This window comes from Diabrotica virgifera, chromosome 4 (genome assembly GCF_917563875.1).
Source record: "Diabrotica virgifera virgifera chromosome 4, PGI_DIABVI_V3a".
Lineage (NCBI taxonomy): Eukaryota > Metazoa > Arthropoda > Insecta > Coleoptera > Chrysomelidae > Diabrotica > Diabrotica virgifera.
The window spans coordinates 125,892,332-125,914,540 of record NC_065446.1 but is presented as its reverse complement, the minus strand read 5'-3'; the positions used below and the strand labels follow the sequence as shown (position 1 = coordinate 125,914,540).

At 29.6% G+C, this 22,209-nt stretch overlaps 1 protein-coding gene across 2 annotated transcripts in view; it reads left to right on the top strand.

Moving 5' to 3' along the window:
- LOC114335193 (uncharacterized) overlaps positions 1 to 22,209 on the top strand; it is a 402,998-nt gene that overhangs the window by 199,638 nt on the left and 181,151 nt on the right. The gene's annotated exons all lie outside the window — the stretch shown is intronic.

The following is a 22,209-nucleotide window of genomic DNA, read 5'->3' as shown; positions in this document are numbered from 1 at the left end:
CGAGAAATTTCCGATGAAAAGGTCACTAACGAAATTGTTTTGTTTAAAGAACTAATATATCGTTGAAACCACAATGACAAATTGAAGCAAAAACAAATTAACTGCATTCAAAATATGCCAAGACGGGTACTAGCGGTAATCAAAGTTAGAGGGGGCTCAGGAAAATATTAAAAAAATACAAATATGTGATATTTTCAAATGGTTTACTGCTGTTTATTAATAAATTTATTATATTTAAATTTTTGTTATGTATTTATGTAATTATGTATTATATTTAACAATAAACACCAATAAAACATTTAAAAATACAGTCAAACCTGCCATATCCGGATCAATGTGGTGACAGACCGATCCGGATATGAAAAAATCCGGATATCAAGACCACTACTTCTTTTATAGTCTCTGAAACGTTTTCTCCTTCATACATTCCAGTAATCAACGCTGTCAATAACTTTCGTCGATAGACACGTTTTATAAATTCTATAATACATTATTTCGCCATTTTTTAGTTCTTAATGCGTTGTCCAACAGCAGGACTGCATTTCTCGGTAGATTTCGGTAGATCTGGACGGCGCAGAACCGTCCGGATATGGAGAGGTCCGGATATGACAGGTCCGGATATGGCAGGTTGTACTGTATCACATATTTTTATTTTTTCAATATTTTGCTGAGTCCCCTCTAACTTTGATTACAGCTAGTACCCGTCTTGGCATACTTTGAATGCAGTTAATTTTTTTTGCTTCAATTTGTCATTGTGGTTTCAACGATATTGTTACAAAACTGACTTTACTATTTTATTATTTATGTTTTTAGACACTCAGTTTAATTTTAGTTGACTTTGTTTATTTTTAATTACTTACTTCTAAACAAATGAAAGACACTGAATTTATATATTTTATGTTAGATTTTAATGTAATAATTTATTTACATAATTACAATTACAAAAATATAGCGCGCTCAATACATATTAAAATACACCGACGTATTCAAATTCACAACTAACTTACTAATTCCAAAAACCCCTATTTATACATGATTAAAATGTTCCGTAATCATCTGTTCAAGTCATATGTACCTGTTAAAAAGGTCCCCCTTCTAAATGCATAAATCAAATTTATGCATTTAGAAATCAAAAAATAATTACTAAATAGTTAATAATTACTAAATAATTAGTAATCTTGCCAATTTTGGCAAAATTGGCAAAAAACAAAAAAATTACCTACTAAAATCACTAGCCAGTTGTGTCTGAGTTTAGCGAACCGACTATAATAACAATTTTCATTTCATAACAAATGGAACAGTCCATTATATGGGAGACCGTATACTCGTATAAACCTTTTTAAAATTGTTAATAAATTATTGCTTTCAAAATATACTCAAATTGTGTTTTTGAACATTGTATTTACTTTATATAGATAATAATTAAATTCACTATCAAATGTCATAGATATTTTATTAATACTTTATTTAAAATTTAGTTTGACATTCATGAAGCGTCAAACTCAAATAATGTAAATAACCTATCGATGGCTTAACTTGCACAGCGGCTAACTCCGTTTTTTAAAACTTTACAGGAACACAAACAAACTTCTTAAAATCACAGAATTGGTATATTGGGTAACTCCTCAATTCACATAGTAAATAGTTACGTTAAAAATGGACAACTCCATCCTCAACATATTATATTATAACTAGGATATTTCTCACAAAAAGTTATATTATTTCATTAAAACTACTTACCGGTAAAATGGAGTTAGCCGATTTGCAAGTTAAGCCATCGCTATGCTTTGCTTAATAAATTAAGATTAAAAAACTAGCCTACTTCTTAGCAACGATTTCAGCTGACGTTTAGTGTGTCGGAAGAAAATAAAAGGATTGTGATGTCACATTTTAGATTTTGAGGTCGATTATCTCGAAGACGGTTAGAAATATCGAAATGTCGTTTTCAGATTTGAATTTAGAAGACAAAACTACATAAGAATACATCGATAAGTCTACTCTAAGTATTGCAGGAGCGGCAACGCAATAACACACAAATTTTGCGAATTTATAAATGAAAAGTTTTTGTTGGTAAAAATAAACTGGAATAAAATAATTAGTTAACCAAAAATAAGAAACATGCGACGTTTATAACGTTACAACTATAAAAGTAGGAAGTAAAACAAGTCTCCTCTGTCAGCCAATTTTGATCTAAAAACGTCAGTACATGACTTGCTTCAGCCAAGAAAAAGCGAGCCAATCCTCTAATTATATTGGTGATGCGTATAATAATTCCAACAATATAATATATTTCTATACACAAAACACGATAATTATGAACATCCCATCAGAGTAAAGAGATCGCGTGATATTAACACTTTAACTGGTATTGGTAAAAACGCCGAGATTATAATAAAAAATATTCCAACCGTAAACAGTCTATTAGTAGAGTGTGCATTAATTGACTGGAATTTAAATTGGGGCATACTTACAGAATTCTATGTATAACTATTATTAATGATATTTGCTTCCCATATTATAATAATAATATCTATTATCTGTTTTCTCTTATTTTCCTTATAGACCAGGCCGGATCTATTTTGAGGTGGATGTGAGAAGTGATATTCGAATTTTTACAGACCAAGTTGTGTGATACAGAACAATACTTTAGTAATAATAATAAAAATAGACCAAGGCATTTAGCACTAAAAAGACTGTAATAAATCGGTTAAAATTGAGCGGAAATGCATAATTTCACTTTAAAAGTGGATAAAATGCATCCAAAAAGTATATTAAGGGCCAGATTTTGTTATTCAGGGGTTTTTGTGGTCACTAAACACGAATATACAATCAAAATAGACCCCCGATTCACCTGCGGTCCAGTGTTACTGCTAAGACACGTAATCTGGAGTTTCGAGGAGTTTCGCCACTAAATTGATGCAAACAGATTACTCGGGGGTTTTTGGGCACCTGGAGCACTTCGTTCCTAAGATCACTGCTGAGGCACGTCATCTTTGCAGTTTCGTGGGTTTCAGCACTAAATTGATACAAACAGATTACTGGGGGAATTTTGAGGTTTCTGATCACGAATATGACATCAAACCGACCCTCGGAAAACCTAGTATTCAATGTGACTGATATGCACCATATCCTTTGCAATTTCGAGCGTTTTCCGTTTTCGGAGGTCGGTTCTGATAGCGTATTCGTGTTCCGTTCAAATTTCTATTTTGCTGCAACTAATATACAACTAAAACTACAACTAAAACTACAACTTTACAACAACAAAATTTAATTATCGTTACAAATTTCATTTCTTGACATTGATCAAGAAGTTATAAGCAAGGAAAGTAGAATAGAATGATGTGGTTAGTAATTTCTTATTTATTTTTTTGTTTAATATTCCCGACCTATTTGGATCGTAGGATATAGTTATTTTCCTAACAAGTGCAGAAAGGCATACTTTTCCGCACGCGACTGCAGTTTGCCGAACGACGCGAAGCGAGAGTTCGGCAAGCAGTCGAGTGCGGAAAAGAGACTTTCTGCAAGCGTTAGGAACAATATTTTTTCTACGAGTCTTTAAAAAATGACCAAATCTTAATCAATTAATTTAATTAATATCATTATTTCATTCATAGGAGATTCTGACCAATAGAAAGCTACAGACATGCAAATTAAGGTGATAATTTTTGATAATCTCCCGTCGTTAAGCATATTACGTCAGATGCCCTTCGTTGCTACGAAAAAATACATTCAGTGACATTAATGACAAATGTTTTAAAAATTATAAAAGTGATGACTTTCAACTATTTATAACAACTGTGTGTTTAATTTCACTAATTGGTACTTACATATATAAATTACAATAAAATTTTGGTTTTGAACAAGTTTATTCATGAAATAATCGCAACAAATTGCACTCGAACTCTAAAATTAATATAGAATTTTAGAGCTCTTGTGCAATTACTACTGAAAATACATGCACAAATTAATTCTTTGACAAGGTTGTCAAAACCAAAGTTTCAGCATAATTGGTTAGCATGACGACGATCTTGGTTTCCATGACGATGATTCAAAACGACTGTTATTGTTTACTGATTTGACTTTCGAATATTATGTCAAAATTATTTTATTTCATCGAATTCTCAGTAGCAGTAACACAAGAGCTCTGAAATTCTATATTAATTTCAGAGGTCGAGTGCAATTTGTTGCGATTATTTCATGAATAAAACTGTTCAAAACCAAAATTTTATTGTAATTTATTTATGTAAGTACCATTAAACACACAGTTTTTATAAATATTTGACGATTGAAAGTCATCACTTTTATAATTTTTAAAACATTAATTGCCATTAATGTCACTGAATGTAGTTTTTCTTAGCAACGAAGGGCATCTGACGTAATATACTTAACGACGGGAGATTATCAAAAATTATCGATTTAATTCAGATTTCTGTAGCTTTCTATTGGTCAGAATCTCCCATGAATGAAATAATCGCGTTAATTTTATTAAAACACTGTTATTGTCTACTGATTTGACTTTCGAATATTAACATTACGAATTAACGAATTAAAACATGAACACAATAAGATATATATTTGCAATAAATTAGTAAATAATATCTAAATATTAGTTTATTGCATGTATTATAATTACTTTAAGGCCATATTAACATATCTAAATTAACACGCGTGAGGAAAAGTAAAACGCGTGCGGAAAGGTAACACGCGTGCGGAAAAGTAAAACTTTCTTAACTAAAATGCGTGCGCGAAAGTATACATTTTTGCACGCTCGTAGAAAAAATGTTTTTCACAGATCCGCCCTGGCCCATTACTTTTAGCTTAGTATGGTCAGGTTTTATGTGTCTTGTATTAGTGTGTTTTTATTTATGTGTTTATGGCATACGATAATGATTATTTATTGCTTCTTGCATATATGTTCATAGTTTCGTCTTAGTTTCGTGTCGTTAGCATCTGTTAGTTTTTTTTATTTTCATTATTCTATGTATATTTTTTACTATTTCCAGCAATATTTTCCTTTTCATTGCGTCCCTTAAATAAAAAATTCGAAGGAAATATTTGTAAAATTCTACATTTTATTATACATGTTAATAGTTGTGTAGGTTTTTTCCGTATTTTGCTTGATACTCGTATGATGTTGCTTTAAATTAGTTAACTAGATCTGGCAACTTTCTTGATTTAAAATAGTTTGACAGTTGCTATGTTATCTAAAAGTCTAAAAGTAAATAAAAAGTTTTCTATAATATTCAGTTTTAAATATTAATCGAACGGATTAAGGTCCGGAGAAGAAGCAAGCCACTCTATGAATCCTTTTCGTCCAATCCATCGATTTTTAAAATTTACATAGGTACTCTTTAAGTATTTGGCCTTAAATTAGTAAATAATTTAATAGGCTTACGCATTGTGAGAATGTGAACTTTTCCAACCTTTTTGAATTTTTGAAGTGTTTATTTAGTTATTAAATATTCTCATTGGTTTTAAGAAATAAATGTACTTATCTTTAACTGTTAAGTTATTTGTTTCTCGTTTTACCAAATTACTTCTATGTAGATCCCAAACATTTTTTTTTCGTGCGTCATTAATTTTGACGTTATACAGGATTTTAAGAATGTCGCAAATAATTACATGACATTTTAGTTAAATCTGACAGTTGTCAGAATATTTATATTTATATTTATATAAACATCAATATTTATACAAATATTTGCCAGAATGTTACTCTTTAAAATAGTTTAATGTAAAATTAAATAAATATAATACCAAATTTCACTATAAAATACCCGAATATACCAATGACATAAAATATTTTTTCTACGACCGTTTAATAACATGCTCATTATTCGCTATTTTTTCATAGATAATAGCACCCATTACTGTACCCGTGAGTAATATTTCATTACTCACGGGCTGAAGTTACTCACGGGTCATTACTCACGGGCTGAAGTTAGATTCAAGGGCGCATGCCACTTTTAATATTAATCGTATATAAACTGCAAATAAAATTACTTAAACTTGTTTATTTAATACAATAATTATTGTAATTTATATCAATAATTAACTTCGAAAAAGTTTTAAAATAGTTTTAACTGTAACAATGTCAGTATATTTTTTACGTTTATATCTTGTTTACTACAAATTTTGACGTTTATCATTTATTTTAGTGACAGTGATATTAGCGCATTTTGTTTATGTTAATTGGAATTTATGACTAATATTGTGTTTATTTTTCAAGTTATATTGTGTTAAATATGTTATAACATATTAGTATAGTTATATTACTATATTATATATTATAGTTAAATGTAAATATACAATATAACTATATTTTATATGAAATATGTCCACCGACATCAGCCATTTCCTATTTATTAGATTCACTGACAGTAGGTACAAATTTAAGCTTATAATTTTTCGGAAACGAATAGAACTTATATTGACTATTTCTAGTTGTATTGTTACAATAAATAAGAATTTGGTAACAGTAGGCAACCAATTATTCAGCCACGTAATAGGGGTAAATAGCATTTAGGTATTTTTGTAAATTATTTTAATTTAAATCTAGAGTAGTTGATAATTACATTTTTTACTAATTAAATAAAAAAAAGGTCGTAGAAAAAGTATAGTATTCTACTCGCATGTAATGGCTATTACTCACTCTGATGAATTACGACACTCGCCTACGGCTCGTGTCGCAAACTTCATCATCGTGAGTAATAGCCATCATTACATGCTCGTTGAATAATATACTATATATTTACGTCGTTGACAAATTTCTAAACTAGAAATTACAATTGTCATTTTACCACCTGATCGATTATTTTGTGCCAAATTATCTTTACTCGCCTCACTGATTGGTTATCTATTTAGAGCAGGGGTCACCAATTAGCGGACCGCGGTCCGCATTCGGACCGTAGGCTAGTTTTGTGCGGTCTGCAATTAAATTCAGAATATATAGTGTTTAGGGGAGTGCAATTAGAACGAAAACATGCATTGTTTCGGAAAAATTCAAACAAGCTTATATTTTTCTAAAACTTTTTTGTTAGTTTATATACATGTTAAAGTAAAAAGTTCTACTCGCAGATTTGGCCGATAATTGTTTGTTAATTGTTTAAACAATAACAATTTTTTTGTATAAATAATTTTAAAAATATCGTTAAATTAATCATTTTACTTTTTTCAGATTTGTTTCTATTTTATTTCTGATTATGCTGAATCCGAATATGGCACTGCAATTTGAAAATTCTTATACAGAAGCTCTTATACAGTATGTCTGCGTAGCTAGGAACCACATGGAAAACTTTTTTATTATCAATTTTAGGAAAAAATGTTATTCTTCACAAAATGCTCTGGATAGTCAAAAATCTAAAACTCAACCATCAGATATCAAATTTTATCAATTTTATACGAGTTATGTCAAAAATATGAATTTCGTTAGAGAGTAAAGTACTGTAAATCTTTATATTCCAAAATATCAAAAAATGATATTATGAAAAGAAGTTTGAAATTAAAAACTATGTTTAAATATATAATTACATCATTCTAATCGAAAACAAAAATTCAATTTTTTCTCAAACGGATACTCATCATCATTTTGTTTCAATTATGATAACTATTTTATTATCACTTTTACGAAAAAAAGTTATTCTTCATAAAATGCTCTCCCTGGTCTAAAATATAAGATACAACCATCAGGTATCAAACTTTTTTAATTTTATACGAGGTATGTAAAAAATATGAATTTTTCTTAAGAGTTAAATGACTTTATTATTCACAATATTTTAATTAGAAGGATGTAATTTAACATTAAAAAAATTTTTTTAATTCCAAACAACTTTTCTTAATAACAATTTTCGATATTGTGAAATTTAAAGGTACTTTACTCTTGAGTGAAATTCATATTTTTTACATACAATTATTTACAATTAGAAGGATGTAATTTAACACTAAAACAAATTTTTTAATTCCAAACAACCTTTCTTAATAACAATTTTCGATATTGTGAAATTTAAAGGTACTTTACTCTTGAGTGAAATTCATATTTTTTTACATACCTCGTATAAATTTAATTAAATTTGATATTTGATCATTGCCTTTTAGATTATATACGATGCAAAGTATTTAATAAAGAATAATTTTTTTTCGTAAAATTGAGAATAAAAAAGTTATCAATAGGTTCCAAGTTACGCAGACATACTGTATATATGAGCTAAAAAATTTTTTTTTCTGAACATTTATTATTGTTGAAGCTTATTATTAAATGTATTTTAGGTAAGTTTTACAGAAAAAAGTTTTGATCACTTTGTATAAACATTTTTTTAGCTGGTAATTTTCGGTTTTTTTATTATATTTTTGTTATCTTTCTTAATTTTCTCAAAAAGAAATAGTTTATTTCATTTCTAAAGTAAAATAATTAAGTTCATTTTAAAGATTACATTCTAAGCTTTAAAAAATCGCTTACAAAACTGTACTAGATCTGTTCAAACTTGAGTAATACCGTCTTAAATTGGTGGTAATTCTATAAAACTTCGAAGATTTCAAAAATTATATTTTTGAGACGTCATATCATTTGAATTAAATTTTTGAGATTTTTTTTAATAAAACATCATTTAGTAAGATGCTTAAAAGGTAAGTTGTGCAAAATTGAGAGTTTTATAAGAAAAATTGTATTAGTTACACATTTTTAAATAATTTTTAAACAAAATTCATGTAAGGCTCATTTTCCACTCACACCTTACTTATGCCCATACATTTTATTTCTTTTTATTATAACTATAAGATAGCTTAACTATTCTTCTTTCATGTTCAATTTGTAAAATTTCATTTGATCCATTAGTTAAAGAATTACATGAAAATAACTCAACCGTGATCTTCGCGTACTCTAGTTTACAGTGCGCCAATGTTTGTGAGAAGGGTGATTTTAGCGTTATAAATAAAAATTATAGAACATACAGATTTAATTTTAGAAAATTCTTTATATAAGATTTTTTTCTAAAATTTATATTTTTGGAGTTATTAAAAAAACATCGAATTTCGCAGTTCATTTGTTTAATAAAAAATGAAGCACCCACTTCTCGAGTAGAACTTTTTGATATGTTATTTATTAAATATTTCTTAATGAAATTACAAAAAGTTCTATTTTATTTTTTTCCGAAACGAAAATCTATCTGCACTTCCCTAGTTTGGAAATTTTGAAAATGTTTAGCCATGAAATTGTGTACTACTATGTTTGGCTCAACTTATATGTGCGTAGCCGCCTTTTCAAGAATGAACTTTATTAAAAATCGGAAACGATCTCAGTTAACAGATGAATACCTGAAATAATCCCTAATGAGAATCAGTTGCACTAAACTCACTGCAAGACAGGTTGTAAATAATAAAAAATGTCATTTTTCTTATTGATAACTTAATTTTGTAAAGAGTTTTTATTGTTCTACTTAAACTGTAATGTAAAATTGTCATATGCTGTTTTTATATTCATTTCTTCTCTATATGTTAAGTGGGAGTACTTTTCAGCTGTCCATTTAATTAATCAAAACAGGTTGTAAATAATAAAAAATGCCATTTTTCTTATTGATAACTTAATTTTGTAAAGAGTTTTTATTGTTTTACTTAAACTGTAATGTAAAATTGTCATATGCTGTTTTTTATATTCATTTCTTCTCTATATGTTAAGTGGGAGTACTTTTCAGCTGTCCATTTAATTATAATAGTTTTCAGATTTTATAAGTTTGCAACAAACAGCTTACATTGAAACTAATGTAGAAAACATTATGTCAATTACCATTTTCTACCATGATTGTTTGTTTAAAATTTTTTAGTTTCAATAACTTAATTTAAAGGAAGTCAATAAATATGTACGAAACTGAAGATGTCTAAGAACTTGATAAATACGTTATTGACATTCAAAATATAAATTCCTAACTTTTAAAATTTTCTCAGTAGCAATTACAATACTGCTAGTGTTCAAAATATACTGATAATAATATCATAACAATACACAATGAATAAATTCATCTTCTTCATTCAAAGAAGATATTCTGTCATTTTTCTCAAAAGTTGATAGATTTCAAATTTGGAAAATGAGAAAATACGCATTTTCGAGACTTGAAAACTCATATATGTTAATTATTAGTTTTTAGGTTGCCAAGTGCCTGAATTGAAGTTTATTCAATTTCAAGATTCTTACGAGTAATAGCTCTTATTTCAATGTAGACAGTTGTTTTTTAATTGTTAATTATGCGGCTTCACTCGAATATTAAGCCGCCGCGCGTCGCACTTTATGGTCGCACTGTTGCAGTTATACAATTTTATAATTTAATATTGACATAGTTTTTTAATAATTTATTTATTTATTCAATTAATTATTGCCAATGTGCTAATTAAATAGGTACGCCAATCATATAGTGCGATACGCACCATATAGTGCGACGCGCCGCCGCGGTGACTTAAGGGTCGAGAGGACGCGCATAAATTATAATTAAAAACAACAGTCTAAATTGAAATAAGCCCCGATTACTTCATAATCTTGAAATTGAATATTTAGACTTCAATTTATGCACTTGACAACCGCTATTTTTTAACAAGAATCCGCAAATAATCCGAATATGAACAACCAGACACAGGTAGCATTAAATCCGGACCCCGGAAGTGTCATAGGTTTTCGAAACGGACCCTCAGGGAACATAATTGGTGACCCCTGATTTAGAGTATTGTAATCGCCAACCAATTATACATCTATAAGTAGAAATCCATTTTAATATGCAAATACCCGTCAGGGAATACACAATTTTTTAAGTTCAATGTATAATAATCACAGAGATACGTTTGTTTCTGTCACTTCCAACTGTAATGCGTTAGAGAGAATAGGATAATCTGTGACGCACTGAAAAAGGGTTTGGGACGGGCTATAAATACCAATCTTGGTTCATCTGAATTAAAAATAAGTTTCCTTTAAGGTCTCACACTTAAAATAAATAAATTAACGCATAACTTAAAAAATAACGCATAATAAACATTATGGCGCTAAATGCGTTGTCTTATTTCACTTGCATACACAGTTTCATAAAATCGTTTTTTTTTTCTTTCAAAGATATTAACTTGGTTTCATACTTACTTATAAATATCAAGTTTAAGGCAGTGCTAAATAAGTTGCTATACCCCAATTCCACGAATATACGACCCTCTTGGATTATCGCGACAACGAATATTTTACTGTGCAAAATATGAAGAACGAAAGTAAATTGCAAATTATATTGTTGTTTATTGGAGTAATTATTAGAGCAAAATACTTTCGTACTTCTTATGTTGCACACTAAAATATTCGTTGTCGCGATAATCCAAAACAGTCGTATATTCATGGAATACACCATATATATTATTTTATATCCCTGCTTAAATTATATCGCCCAAAAAACATCGATCATGAAATATCTCCTTGTATAAAGTTATTAATTAATAAATATTAATTACAGACGTGGTGAAATGTTAAATACCGGAATGTGTAGCTGTCACTTTAAAAACTTGTCTATATTCATTAAAGTTGTAATTGGTGATGCAATAAAATGATTGATCTAGTACTAATAGGTGATGTCCGTGTATCTCGATAAAATAACAAATTCTATTACTTAATATGGGTACTAAACTAACGGGATTCGTTGTAAACCTTGCACAATTAGCCTATCTCGTTGGATTTTGAATGTTCATAAAAGAGTACAGTTAACGGAAGAAAGATAACGACTGTTGCACAGAGGTGCGCCTCCCAGACACTTAGATATAATTCGATACGTCTTAGTAGGCTAGTTACTACACACATCGGAAAAGTCTAGGAATATTTTTATAACATAATAAAATTAATAAAAATAAATTGACGTGATCATTTACTTTCAATTGAATTTATATAGTGGCTCATCCTATAGATTTTTGTGAGTAAAATATAACAGTAAAAGTGATATAGCGATTCACAAGGAAAAAGTTTTCCTGTGGTTGGCTGTATACCATTAGTACGCTCTTTGAAGGTAAAATATTGCAAAACCTGTAAATTTTGAACTGCTTGGATTGACATGAAATTTGGCAGACGCATAGCTAATAAGTCAAAGAAAAAAAGTGATATTGTGCCGATGTGTGCTTTTGCCCTAGGGGTGAGTTTCACCCCTTTTTGGGGACGAAAAATATATGTTCGAAGTAAGTCCGGAAATGGATAAAATGCCTAATTGTAAGCAACTTTTGTTTCATAAAGTTTTTTCACCAAGTTAATACTTTTCGAGTTATTTGCGAGTGAATATTATGTTAATTTTTCTACAAAATAACTACGTTTTCAAACGGTTTTTCGCGAATAACTCAAAAAGTAAGTATTTGATGGAAAAAAAATCTTATCAAAAATATAGCACGTAAAAAAGTGAAAAACTTGGTGTAAATATTAGGTCACTGTATCTTGTAGAAGCAGAGTTATAGCTAATGAAAAATAGGTTCATATTCGTCAAATTGCAAATCGTATATTTTAACGTGCCATAACCAAAAAACGAAGCACTTTTTTGGGGAAAACTCATTTTAACTTTTTTAAAGTGTTTAAAAAAATGCTTATTTTTGTTTTTTAAAAAAATTTTTAGCATCAAAAGTAAACAAGTGACGCTCAAAATAAAGTTGGTCCCTTATTTTAATAAGAAATCGGGAAAATCACCCCCTAATTAGCATTTGAAATGAACTTAATTGTTATCATGTCACAAGTTTTTTACTCGCGTATGTATTGATCATACGATCTGTAAGTTTCATCGGTTCAAAGTCCTTATTTTTGAAAGAGCTGTAGTTAAAAGGGCTTGAACGAGTCACTTATCACAAGTGTATGCAAATTTAGAAATACCGAATTTTGACCAATTTTTGTCTTACAGAAAAACAAAAAAATACAAAATATTCAGAAAAGTAAAGCCGACTTTTTTTATTGTTAAAGACTTTTGGTATCTCTAACAAATTTCAAGTTATTTTGAAAAAAAAGCATTTTTTTCAAAATTAAAATTTTTAAAATTTTACTCTAAAACCAATTTTTTTTCAAAAATACGCACTTTGAATCGATGAAACAGATCACATAAACACAACATAAGTAAAGTAAGTTGTGAAGCGGTAACGATTAATTTCATTTAAGTTGCTAATTGGGGGGTGATCTTCCTGATTTTTTTGCCAAAAAAGGGACCAACTTTATTTTGAGCGTAACTTGCTTACATTTTATGCTAGAAATTTTTTTTATAAAAACAAAAATAAAGATATTTTTTAAACACTTTAAAAAAGTTGTAATGTGTTTTCCCCAAGAATGCTTCATTATTTGGATATTTCACATTGAATTATTATATTTGGAATTTCTCGAATATGAACCTATTTTTCATTAGCTCTAACTCTGCTTTTGCTACGTATAGGGACCTAATATATACACCATTTTTTCACTTTTTTATAGGATATAGTTTTGCTAAGAATATTTTTTTCGACAAAATACTTACGTTTCGAGTTATTTGCAAAAACCCGTCTAAAAACGTGGTTATTTTATTGAAAAATGAACATATTCACTTGCAAATGACTCGAAAAGTATTGATTTGGTGAAAAAACTCTATAGAACAAAAGTTACTTAAAATTGGTCAGTTTATCCATTTCGGAACTTATCTTGCACATATGTTTTTCACCCCCAGGGCAAAAGCACACATCGGCACCATATCACTTTTTTTCTATGACATGTTAGCTATGCGTATGCCAAATTTCATGTCAATCCAAGCGGTTCTTTAAAATTTACAGCAAAAACCGTGAAAGAATGGACTACATGTAATACAAAAAAACAGTAAAATCCTGTATAAAAGGTATAAGATAGCGATGGCTCTGTGTGAAAACCTCGTATCTCACTTTACAGAAAATTTTACAGGAGAGACTTTAAACTTAATTTCTGCATACTCTAACTTTCTAAACAAAAAACTTTCTTTACACATTTTTGATTCTAATTACATTTAGATCATTACACATAAATTTTTAATGTTATATTTTAGGTTAAAATATGCAGATATTCAGCTTAAAGTCACTCATGTAAAATTTTCTGTAAAATGAGATACGAGCTTTTCACACTAAGCCATCGATAGGTTATAGCTTAGATAAGATATGTTATAGCTTTATTCCTTAACAATATTGCTGTAATAATAGTGTTGCTAGACAGGTAAATTGTCATTGTATAACGGGTGTACCAATCAAACTGTGTTTTTTTTTCTCAAAGTTCTCCACACCCTGTGGAATATTCTAGCATTTATAAAATACTGAAATTAAAACCCAAATATTGCCTCAGGTTTTCTTAACATTCTGTTTTTGGATTCACTCGCTTATGTTTGATAATAAAAAGTTTAGGTACCTACTTTAACAACTAGAGATGTTCTTCATCAATATAGGTTGTTTCTAAATGAGTGCGACAAACTTTAAGGGATAATTCTGCATGAAAAAATAATGACCGTTTACTTTATAAACATATGCCCGCAAATGCTTCGTTTCCGAGATACGGGTTGTTGAATTTTTTCTTACAAACTGAAGATTTGTTTATTGCTCTAAAACCGGTTGAGATATGCAAATGAAATTTGGTACTTTTTAATAGGTTGTTATTGCGTATTTTTTGACATACAAATAGAATTTTATATGCACCATTGGCGTACATACGGGTAAATTTGTAAGAAAAAATTCAACATCCCGTATCTCGGAAACGAAGCATTTGCGGACATATATGTAGAAAGCAAATGGCTATTATTTTTTCATACAGAATTACTTTTTAAAGTTTGTCGCACTTATTTAGTAACGCCCTGTATTAATAAAGAACATGGCTAGTTGTTAAAGTACCTCACTTTTTTATTATCCAAGATAAGCGAATGAATCAAAAAACAGAATGTTAAAAAAACCTGAGGCTATAGTTGGGTTTTAATTTCAGTATTTTGTGCTAGAATTTTCCTCAGAGTGTGGTGAACATTAAAAAAAACACAGTTTGATTGGTAGACCCGGTATACAATGACAATTTACATGTCTAGCAAAAATATTATTAGCGATATAGTTAAAGAATAAGGCTATAACAGGCCTAAACAACAGGTTTAGGAAATTCGAGACATCAAAAATTACCCATTTTGTGGGGTGCCCGTTTTTCGTGCCGTTTAAGTGTATTAGATTAAATTAAATTAAGAAAACTAGTGGAGTCAATGAAGGTTTTCACCTCCGATTTCGTTGAACCTCCATCGATTTTCATGAAAATTGGTACGTATGTAGAGGATACCTCAAGAAAGAAAGGTGACATGGTGCCAACTTGCGCTTTTACCCTGGGGGTGGATGCCACCCCTTCTCGGGGGTGAAAATTATTTTATTAAAAATAATACCACTAATCGATAGAGGGATAAATTATAAGTAAAATTTGTTATATAAAGTTATAAATCAATAGTTTTTGAGTTATTAAAGATCAAAAGTTTTGATTTTTCCTGAAAAAATTCCATGTTTTAAAGCAGTTTTTCATAAATAACTCAAAACCCATAAGTTTCTTCAAAAAAGTTGTTGTTACGAAAATCGAAGATAATATAAAAGTAAATAAGCTCCTTATTCGAAAAATCCTTTATTACATATACAAAGTGAGTTATATGCAATTGAATGTATATTTTTTTTCCGCGAGTACTCAAATCTTATTATTCAAGCTTAAATAACAGGAAAACGATGCACTTTGTTAAATAGAGATACTAAACATTTTAATAAGGTACTTAAAGGTAACTATCAAAAAGCTATATAAGAAGTCGATAGCATCAAAATTAAGCAAGTTACGATGGAAATAAGAGGACCTTTCAGATTTTTTAGGGAAGAATGAAAAATGAAACCTACGTCATTTCCACAAAAATTAAAATTTATAGTAACCCATTTAAAACTTTATTTATTTTATAATGAGTAATAACTTAACAATTTTGACCGGTTTAGAATGCATATTTAAAAAAAAATACGATTAAAAAAAATTAGAATTTTTCAAATTTTCGTGAAGTTCATTTTCTTTTGATAATAACTCCAAAAATACTCGATATACTTAAAAAATGGTAGAGAACAAAATTTTAGTTTTAACTTTATTTAAGCTTTTTATTTTTTTAATATTTTTTTATGACAAAAAATAACCGAGATAGAAACATTTAAAACGTAAATTTTACTGCGAGAACCATGTAACCGGGGCCCTTTCACCTTGTATTTAAAAAAAAATAAAGGATTTACAAAATTATGTTTAATACAGTGTCATAGACCTTTTATTAGCTTTGTAATGGTTTTTGGATAATTCTCATGTTTCAAAAATTAACAAAGTTATTTAAAAAAAACCAATAACATTTTCTTTGAAAAAATTTTATAGCGGAGATTTTGTATGTATACAGGTTGTGGGAAGTCCAATTAGTCGTTTGTTGTAGGAGATATAAAAAAAGTTTATTTAGGTGAGATTGGGGCATATATAATATCAGAATTTAAATACATCTCCAAATATACAGGGCCACTCATATTGACAGGGTGAAACAAAATTATCTTTTGTTTAATGGAACAGCCTGTATATTTTTACATTTTTGGATTCTCCTCTATGTTTTATTTCTTAAAATATCGGGTTTTGTGATGTTATACGAAGTAGTTTAAAAGATAATTACGTTTTTTTTTTCAAATTTCATAGCAATATTCACCCCCTGTATAATTGTATTGATTTGATATCAGAAAATCAATTTATGTTCAAGTGATTTTTAATATAGTCTATTATTGTTAAAAATTATTAATCTAGCAAAACGTTTAATTTTAGGTAATACAGGGTTGGTCGAAACTGAATGAGTGTTTTCTCAAAGTTTGAGAGTATGAGTTTTCTGAAACGGAGCAGCCTGTAATGCCTGTAATGTGCATTGTAATGAAATGCTATTGTATGGCACTTTATTATTTCCCACCCGGCCAATGAGAACTGAATTTATTTTTGAAATTCCTAACTTTATATCTTTAATTATTTTAAATATTTTAAACGATTAAAAAACAATCAAATTAAATTGAAATGAATAACCAGTGTATATCTTCCACAGTTACTTCATATTTAACGTAGCCTGTACCATAACATTGCACAGATTATTATCCCTGTATAGCAACGATATACCATGAATGTGAACTCATACTTGAGAAATGTCCTATATCCAGTCTCGCAAAAAAAGGGATTCCTCAAACATAATATATATGCAGACAAAATCAGCCAAAGTGATTTGCGATATCTAATGAAAGGTATGTTCCGTTTGTTTGTAGAATTATATTTGATTGGCTTTAATTACTAAAATAAATTAATTTTCAATTATGTTTTATGTATTTGTGGAACAGGAAACCTAGCATTAGTGGCCACATTTCCATAACGGCCAATTGTTTTTTATTTTTAGTTGCCGTTATTGACAGGTTTGACTGTACCAATAATATTTTATTAAATTATGAAACATTATTTAAATAAAAAATTTATAAACTTGATAAAAGAAAGTTTGTTTAGAATTTACTCCTCTAATTATGGGGTTATTTTTAATAAAATAGTGTTCACCCATGAGAAGGGGTAACATCCACCCCCAGGATAAAAACGCAAGTTGGTACCACATCACTTTTGTTTCTTGAGGTGTGCTCTAACTACTTACCAATTTTCATTAAAATTGATGGAGGTTCAACGAAATCAGGGGTGAAAACCTTCAGCGACTGCCTTTTTGGAAATATAAAAGAATAATTTTTTTCGTGATTGTCAATTTGCTAATTTTCTGATTTTTGGTTCCTATAAGGTTTGAAAAATTAATAAAAATTATAAATCATGCACATAAATGTAAAAAAATATTTATTTTACTTAATTAAACGAGATTGCTTGAGCCAGAATGCTGAAATCTGCATTTTATCATTAAAAAAAAAAAGGTGGATTTCACCCCTAAAATGCAGAAAGCGCAACTTGGTGCCATATCACTTTTGTTTTTTGAGGTATCCTGTAACTACTCAACAATTTTCATGAAAATCGATGAAGGTTCAAGGAAATCGTGGGTGAAAACATTCAGTGACTACACTTTCAGAAATATAGAAGAATAAGGTTTTCGTGATTTTCGACTTGTTAATTTTCGGAATTTTTGGTTGCTATAAGGTTTGAAAAATAAAAAAAAATATAATTCATGCACATAATTATAAAAAAAAATATTTATTTTTCTTAATTAAACGAGATTACTTGCGCCATAATGCGGAAATCTGCATTTTTTACAATTTAAAAATTAGGGGTGTATTGCACCCCTAAAAGGCAAAAGCGCAAGTTGATGCTATATAACTTTTATTTGTTGAGGTATCCTCTAACTACTTACCGATTTTCATGAAAATCGATGAAGGTTCAACGAAATAGGAAGTGAAAACTTACAGTGACTGCACTTTCAGAAATCTAAAAAATAATTTTAAAAAATGGGGTGTATTTCATCCCTAAGATGCAAAAAGCGCAAATTGGCACTATGTCACCTTTGTTCCTTGAGGTATCCTTTAACCACTCACCAATTTTTATGAAAATCGATGGAGGTTCAACGAAATCTGAGGTAATAACTCATATCCACCTTCATTGACTCCACTAAACGGCAATGGAATGGACGCGGCATGGCAGGACACTTCGTTTAAAAGCAAAAAATTTAATTGCGATGAGTAGTTTCTAAGATACAACCGGTCAAAGTTGACCAGCATTTGCGACGAAGTTATAAACAATATTATGGTAGTTTTCAAATCATTACCTTTTTATTTTGTTTGTCTTTCTACTTGCAAATTTTCATATGTTCAAGAGTCTCATAACATATTATAATAAAAACGATCGATATTTCGCGTCAAATTACCAAAAATACGAAAATTTCAATCAAAAACTAGGTTAAAAAAAATATAATCTCAAAGTTCAAAATCGGTATACGTAGATATAAACAATGTATTTTCTCGGCTTCCCATGGAGCAATTTTTGTTTATTTTTTTTTTGTTTTCCAAGTAACTCGAGTAGAGCCACCTAACCAACGTACTACTAAATGCGAAAGATGCTTTAGTTTTGTTCTAAGATTTTTTCGCTTATAAGAGGACGGACGCTCGGGCTGCCGCGTGTATTAGAGAGATAAACAAGATTTATGTTACAAATTGTTCCTATTCGCTGTGAGCCGATGAGTAAAAGGGATTTGACAGCTTTCGCCAGCGCTGTTAGTGGCAGTTTTGTGCATTGAATTTGAACAATTTTACAAGAAAAGTATAAGTTTCAAACCGCGAGAGAGCGCTACCGATGAAACTCACAGCCAATCAAAACAGAGGTAACCTCTAAATTTCACATAAACCTCTTCTTTTTCTCAATGGCCTCTTGCGTAAGCAGTTATTCAGTCGCACGAACTTATATATTATATATTATAATTATAATGAATAAAATAAAAAAAACATAATTACTTTTACTATTAATTCTTTGTATTCGTTCAGTAATCACGTTAAAATAATATTTCGGTTCATAATTTGTATTTTTCTAGATAAATATCTATTTTGCTCGTTTTTTATATTTCACATACACCAATTTTATCAGAAAAGTACAAGTTTCAAACCGCGATAGAGCGCTACCGTCGAAACACACATCCAATAGCCCAGTAAATGACCGTTTTGGAGTGCAATTTTCAGGGTCAACTGCGAGTCCAAAAATCGATAAATTTACTAATTCTAAGCAACTTTCGCTCTATACAGTTTTTTAAGGAAGTCAATACTTTTCAATTTATTTGCGATTAACAATGTTTATTTTTCGACAAAAAAACACGTTTTCGACAAAAAAATATTCTTAGCAAAAATGTCGTTAAAAAAAGCAAAAAAAATGATGTATTATTACCCAGTAAAGTAAGTTTATAAACCGAGTAAAAGCAAAGTTGTAGCTGATGTGTGTATTTACTGTTTTTACTATCTATAAGTTTGACCGGTTCGAAGTGATTTTGGGAAAAATATGGTTTTATAGTAAAAAAAAAAAATTCTACAAATTTTGGAAAAATGCTTTTTTTTCAAAATAACTTAAAAAAATATTAGTGATACGAAAAATCTCAAATAATCAAAAAATGTAGGATTTGTTTTTATAAATATGCTACTTTCAGCTTGTTTTTCTGTAAGACAAATTGGTTAAGATATGGATGTTCAACTATAACCCTTTCAAAAATAAACACTTTAAACCGGTGAAACTTACATATCATATACAAAATACATAAGTAAAGTAAATTGTAAATTAATTAACAGAACTTAAGGGGTACTATTGTTCTCTGGTACTATTGAGTTTGTCCTTAAGTCTTAAGTCTGAGATATTAGTAGTAAGCTTTTTAAACATTTTAAAAAAAGTTTTAATGGGTTTTTTCCGAAAAGTGCTTAATTTTTTTCTTATTTTACGTTGAAATATTCGATTTGAAATTTGACAGATAGGAAGGTATGTTTCATGAGCTACAACTTTGCTCTTGCTGGGTATATAGACTTCACGAATACACAACTTTTTTCAGTTTTTTCTATGCTACATTTTTGCTAAGAATATTCTTTTCGACAAAATTTTTGAGTTATTTGCGAAAAACCGCCTACAAACGTGTTTTTTTGTCGAAAAATTTAAATTTTCATTCGCAAATAACTCGAAAAGTATTAACTTACTTAAAAAACTATATAGAACGAAAGTTGCTTAGAATTAGAAAGTTTATCCATTTTCGGACTTATTTGACTTATTTTAAACGCGCGTGTTTCACCGCTGAGAAGGTGTGACTGTCACCCCCCAATTAAAAGCAACCAACGGCATAAGTTCAACTTTCATGTAAAGGGCAAGTAGAAGCTAAATCCAAATTTTCATGCAATTCGGAGTTGACCCCGAAAATTACACGGTATCGCCGTATTTCCCGTTCATTTACTTACTACATAGTTTAAATTACATTTGTACAAATGGGCGCTCGTCCTTCTATAGGCGCTGCATTAAAAACCTAAGAAAAAAATAACAGGGAACCTTTTTTGTTTAGAATGATTAAAAAAATCGAGAAAAAAATTGGGATAATAGCCATATCTTTTATGGGATAATAAACAAAAACAAACAAAAAATTTCGGTAAGTGTACTTAAAACATAAAAAACACTCGTGTATTTCAATAAAAAGTGTCCCGCTACAATAACAGCCTCTTAAGCACGCCGTCAACATAATATGGTTCCAAAACTTCTATAAACCACTACTCAAATATCCGTTATCTACTTTTACTTTCAATGAAAGATCTTGTGTTTGCCTACATTTACAGAGAAGTTAGTACAATTGTAGATTTATCTCAATTTTTACCGACGCCGACGTATAGTATTTGTTTTGACTAATTGTTTGTATATCGGTTAAAAACTGGTCAATAAATTACCTCTATGCCGACATATGTGCAGATAGGCCTCATTACCTAGTTTCTCGAGATATACGTTTTGTAGATGGCCAATCGGTTTGAGGCACTCGATCGACAAACCGAATGGGTGTGCTTTGGAGGTTCGAGCCCCAGCCCGGTGAATAAAAAAATAAAAAGGCTAACGCAGTAATCTAAAATTCTAAGAATCTACGACTTAGTCTGGAATAAGCTGGTTAGGCCAGGGCAGGGCCGCGTTTAGGTCAAATGACGCCCTAGGCAATTCTCTAGTAGCCGCCCTTCAAATATGTACCATTTTTGCGGGAAAAAAATGCAAGCAGAATTTTTTATTTAAATAAGAGTAAGAATGTTAGGTTCTTCAATTGTTTGGAAATGTGTTAAAAATATTTTTTATTTTACATCAGGCGTAATATTACATATTACTCTTATAAGTATGTTTGAGCGTTTTGACCTGTGCCCAACGCATGCGTTTTAATGCATGATACGTAGAAATTGACTGTTTGGAGGCGAGGCTACTCGATCGATTTTAAATGAGAGATGCATTGAAAATATTACTCAAGCACTATGTGTTTATAGCTTTGTTTAACAATAAAAAAATTCATTTTTAGCAATGCAAATAATTAAAACCGGTATAATTTGACATGAACTTTCAAATGCGGTAAGCAGAATTGCTATTTTATTTTTTAATCAAAAGTTATTCGGGTTTAAAAATTGCAATTTTTCGATATTTTGAAAGTTCAACCGCGTTTATCTCGAAAACTATACATCCTACGAAAAGACTTGTAACAACAGTTTTTGCTTAGAATGACTCAAAAAAATAGAAAAAAA